We start from the raw sequence: 5,995 nt of genomic DNA on the forward strand, positions 1-5,995 counted from the left end.
TCGTGTAGGCTTAGCAGGTACGACAACACATAAACTCATGAAACCTTAAAGACTAATGTGTTTTTCTAAGCCACCTCCATGACTATCCAGAATCATCTCATTTGACAAGACTATAGAATATGAACCACAATAGATATGCTCCTCACCGAGTGCACACATGCGACAACACCATAGTTAGCACGTGTTTCCCCTCTTCTTGATTGTCGTGTAATCTTAATGAGGAATGTGACAAGCCACTCAAATGTTGCATTAATGTGTGCACTTCATGAAATCCTTTTGACTAGTTCTCCCATTGCATCCTCCTTGAGATGTTGAGAGGGTACTTCCTTGATGCCTCGAGAAGTTTAAAAGTTCTATTTCTCCTATCCACCCTCACCTTAGGACAACAGTCCAAACAATGTTAGGGATCTTCTACACCTACCACAATCTGACCACAAGAATTATGTATGAAGAACTGATCTAGCCAATGTCTCATCTGCCAGCTCAACTATTCATATGAATCCCTTAACACTCTCTTTATAGTCACATCAATAAGGCTAGAGAAATGTTTTTAAGCAGTGGAGTCTACATCCACAAAAATTTCTAACTAATTCTAAGAAGTTCCTAGATTTGAGCTTTTATTGGTCAAAATTAAAGTATAGAAAGCACTTACTCTTCCTTTGATCAGGAAAATACAATTGTTGTCCAAGTAATTGAAGAATATGAGTACACAAGGGCATGTATGTGAAAACCTAGGAAGGATCTAACAACTTAAGCCACAAAACTTACCAAATATTATAGATCCTAGCTCATTCTTAGTGAATGGGGTCATATCTGGTGGATGACACCTTCTTCTATCTATCTAAAGGCTAAAAACCTCTGATCTAGACTTGTCGTTGGGTTTCTTATAGTTAGAAATCAGGTGGCTCAACTAACTTGCTCCCTTTTCATACCAGGCTTTGCATAAGATGAGGGAAATGAGGGAGAAAAAAAAGGAACATGATGAGAAACGACCAAATGGGTTATTAAATAGGGCCCCACCAAGATAAAGGGCCGGGACCATCTTTAAATCTAGATTGTTCGCGGGTTCGGTGCAGAGATAGTGTTATGTGTTGTTTATCTCTAGAGCACGTAGATAAGCAGCCGGACGCGAGCACGTTAAGACATCCATGCAGATGTGCTAGCTATTCCATTGTAATTAGAGTGTGGGTGAGTCAAATCTAATATGGGGGCAATGTAAATAGTGTTTGGGTGAGCCACGTTGGTCATGAGTGTGCTGAAGAATAGGTTGTGGGTGTGTTGAATATCGACTAAACACAATGGTTAGGGCTTCATTCTCCTACTCTCCTAACAATTAATTACTACTTCATGGATATCTAAAAAACCAAAAAAATGAAAAAAAAAAATATTCCTAACTAACACCAAACAAGATAATCAACAACAGGAAAGCAAATCCTACATAATATTTGAGTTGCCTCCCAAGGTAGCACTTGATTTAACTTCCATTGCATGGCAATGTTTCTGTAACTCTTTGAATTCTGTTCTCCAAAATTAAAGTGCCAACTTAGTAATCCTTGATTGTTAATTTCAAATTCAGGTCATCTTAAGTTCTCTAAGCAAATCATGTTCTTGATTTCTTCCCAAAAAAATTGACCCTGTTCTATCCACTAAGGAGTTGTTGTACTAACCTCATACTTTTGTTAGAGAAACATTAGTGGTTCTAAATAATAAATTAAGGTAGTTGTTTTTCAAGTTTTGTATTCCAGGAGGTGAAAGTCTTTCAGTGGGGTTAACCAAAATGGCAGAGGTTATCTTAGTCATCACAGGTGTATGGTCCTCTTGTTAGGTTGCTCCCATGCCTATTTTAGTTCTAATTCCTAACACTACGTACTAAATTTACTACAGTATTACTAGGCAGTGCTTCTAGGGGTTTATTTTTCATTGAATGCACCAGCTTTCCTAATTATGTCTCTATATTTTTAATTGCTACAACATGAGTCTATTTGTGGTTCCCCATTTATATAAGTAACTAATCAATAGGTGATTTATTTGGGATAGGTTGAGTGTTAGCTTGAAATCCTTATCAGTATTGTTGTATTTGGGGTTGATTCCCTTATTTAGTTCAATGATTGGGTCAATTATTTGTAGAATTTTTATGATTTTGGCCCTCTTGTATGTGGGTCCAAATGAACAAAGCTTGGGTTTGGGCTAGGCTAGCTATAAATTTGAGCCCAATTTATTGATCAACATTGTGTAGATGATTGTAGTGAAGATTTTTTATGAAGGATTGAAGTGATTTTGAGTTCAATTGAGGGTTCAATTTGGAGGATTTTGGAATTTTGGTCACTTTGGGCATGTTGGGTTAGACTTAGGTCCAAATTGGGCTAAGCTTGACCTAAGTCCAAATTTATTGTTGAAAATGGTCAATAGGAACATCATGAAGAGTTTTCAACATAAATTTGGTGCCAATTTTGGGGCTAAGGCAACTAATTTGGTGGAATTTGGAGACCTAGCCAATTTGGGGCAAATTTGGAGATTTTTGGACTTGGGCTAAAATTAAATGAAATTGAGGTCAGTTGAAAGTCAAGTTTATGTGTAAGAATATTATGAAGAGTTTAGGATTCAAATTGAGGCAAATTGAGTAGGGCAAATTGTATTATGAAGAGTTTAGGATTCAAATTGAGGCAAATTGAGTAGGCTATGGGGTTTAATTTGGGGGCCAAAATTGATAGGGCCAAAATTGAGGGTTTGACTTAGATCAAAATTAGGCTCAAAGAATGGGCCAATTAAGCTTGGATTTGGTTTAAATTGGTCATATGAAAGTTGAATTTGAGTTTAGGAATGAAATTTGGGGAGATTGGGACCAAATTGATGGACATTTGTGGTAAATTTGGGGAAATTGGGCCTTTAAAGGCAATTTGGGGGTTTTGGTCAAAATGGTCAAATTGGGTCATGAGGTAGTTGAGAAAATTGAAATTGGGAATATTTGGAAGGTTTTTGAAATTTTTTAGGTTTCTTTTGGAATTTTTGAAATTTTGGGCCAAGGAGGGGCATTTTCGTAAATTTGGTAATTTTTTGGTGATTTGGGTAATTTGGATGTATTCAAAATGTTTGAAATGATTTTTGAAAAAATTTGGGTATTTTTGGTAAATTTATAAATTTTGGCAAAATTTAGGGTTTCAATGGTATTTAGGTAATTTGGGGGAGTTCAGAGCCAAAAAGGCCAAGTTGGGTATTTTTGGTAGAATTAGGGTGCCGACCACCATAAATGAGCTATGGATGAATGAAAGTCTCATTTGGGTCCTCTATGTACTAGTCTAATTTAAACGATTGCCTAGGGCTAGTAGGTTTAGGGGACCATCAACATGAGTCACCCAAAAGATCAAGGGACCAAAACTAGGAAATTCTTGGGTTTAGGGTTGTGAGTGATTGTGGGTGAAGGTGAGTGCAAGTGAGTGTCTTAACTCTAGACAAACACCCAGAGTCAACCCTATATCAAACAGTCTCTGGGAACTCTCCTTGAGTTCCCTCATAATGACCCCACCTACTAAGTGCTAGAGGTCAGGACCAATATGTAGAGCCTCAAGTTGAGCAAGGAGGAGTTTAGAATTTCTAATGGTGAGGGTTCCTTTTCTAGTTTCCTAATAATAGTCAATAGAAAAGTTCTATGGATAAACCTTAGGCTACTAAAGAGGAAAATCTAAACCTCAACCAAAATTGAGGTCAACAATTGGAACTCCAATGGGTGTGGTGTGCTAGACAAGCACACAGCGCGTATTGGTATTGACCGACGACAACAACAAGACCAATACAAACTCTTAAGTCAACAGATATAGAAGGAGGCGTGAAATTGTGTGTGCTATTTATTTCCGCTGGGGAATTAGCAAGTGAATATTTGATCGAAATCAAGAAGTAGGAACTCTCGCTGGGGATTGGAGATTGGGTTTGAGTTATCAAGTTTAGGTTTTTTATAGAGGATGGGACTAAGTATGTAATTGTTGACCCCATAGTGGGAATTTAAATTTAGGTATTAATTTCAGAAGAGAGTCAGAAGTTAGGGACCAACCTCAAAAAGAAAGGAATCATAAGTTAATTGATGATTCAAAAATGAGAATTAAAAGTTAAGGATCAATCTCAAAAGAGAGTCAGAAGTTAAGGACCGACCTCGAAAGGAAAGGAATCAGAAGTTAAGGACTGATTTCAAAATGAGAACTGAAATCGATTCAAAGTTAATGAGATCAATCTCAAGAGAGATTCAGAAGTTAAGGACCGATCTTGAAAAAAAAGGAATCAGAAGTTAAAGATTGATTCCAAAATGAGAATTGAAAGTTAAAGATCAATCTCAAGAGAGAGTCAGATGTTAAGGACCGACCACAAAAGGAAAGGAATCAGAAGTTAAGGACTAATTCCAAAATAAGAATTGAAAGTTAAGGATCAATCTCAAGAGAGAGCCGGAAGTTAAGGACCGACCGCGAAAGGAAAGGAATCAGAAGTTAAGGACCGACTTATCCTGATTTCTTATATATAAGGATTTATGAAGTTGACGCCATTACGATTCCAAAAACATGATCCATGTACTAGAAGTAAGTTGTGTAAAATAAAATATATATAAGTAGATGCAATTATTAATGGGATTCTACAGAAATATACGTATCGTTATCAAGAAATAATGGATTTTCTATTCAAGCCCCAAATATCGATCCCACGACGAAGGTTTAAATTTACAATGATAAATTTTACTAGGAAAGTCACAGAAAGTCAAATGAAATTACTGTCACAAATTTCAAATGTTGAGATAAAAACTAAATTACTTAACTATTAGCAAAACAGAAATGCAAGATTTAAACAGTAACTACTAATATACTAACTATGTTTATGTAATAAAGATTTCTTATATGAAAAAGTATCATTCCCATAGCATCTTTCCCATTACAATGAGGTTTTGGTGAAATGAGATGAGATAAATGTTTATAATATGTATTGTGCCAAATAAGAGCAATTTTAATACTCTACCCTGACACAGTGCATAGAAAATCATTAACTAATCCCAGGTTTAGTCCATAAATCTGTGGCTAGGCTAGGAGGATACCAGCTCTCACTCCAGAGCTCCCACTTCCCTTCACCTGAAGGCTAACTCTAGCGTTATTTTTTAAACACTAAGATTGCGTTGGGGATTTTAGTCTGTCACCCTAAACATTCTCCAATTCTACACCCAACAAACAATATTTCCCTATTTATTTGCACTTAATTCCATGAACAAATTTCTTCTCCATGAAATCAAATGTCATCCTCACTCTGTTGTAGAACTCATACTCCATTTCCCGGTTCATATGTTTCACAACACATTTTAACAATTCAATTGGCCAAAAAAGTAAATTAAGTTTGATAAGTTTGAAGTTGAAAATCATCATAATTTATTTTATATTTTAATATTGGCACATTCATGTTGTCTATTCATTTCACCATATCTGAGAGTAGGGAGAAAGATAGAGGAAACTACTCAGACTTCATGAGAAAGATACAACAAAACACAAATTTCATATATAAAAGAAAGTTCATACAACACTAATAAACAAATAACACTTATCTGAAACTCTTTCTCAGAGCAAATCCCATGTAGCCTTTCCTTAGAAATACAAAAAGAAGATATCTCTCACTTTTCCCCTTCTCCAACACTCTTACAGAAAGTTTCACACTTAATCTCACCACACAAACTCTATATTATAAAAGAAAACTCACTAATTGACTCTAATGTGGTGGTGGATTGAAAATGGATTATGAAGAATAGCGAAAAGGAACGTGAAGGAGTGAAGGAGTGAAGGAGTGAAGGAGTCAATTTCCTGATGAATTTTGGCCACAAATAGAGCTTAGGGTCGGTTCTCCAAGAGGTGCATCCAAAATCTCTTCAAAAATTATTCAAATAGGTCAAATCTTCTAGAAATAGGGGCTGAATTGACATTGGATCCATCGACGCCAGTGCCCCGTGTCGGCACTATTTTTGGTGTGGAGTTTGCCC

The sequence above is a fragment of the Phalaenopsis equestris genome, unplaced genomic scaffold (assembly GCF_001263595.1).
Source record: "Phalaenopsis equestris unplaced genomic scaffold, ASM126359v1 Scaffold000002, whole genome shotgun sequence".
Taxonomy (NCBI): domain Eukaryota; kingdom Viridiplantae; phylum Streptophyta; class Magnoliopsida; order Asparagales; family Orchidaceae; genus Phalaenopsis; species Phalaenopsis equestris.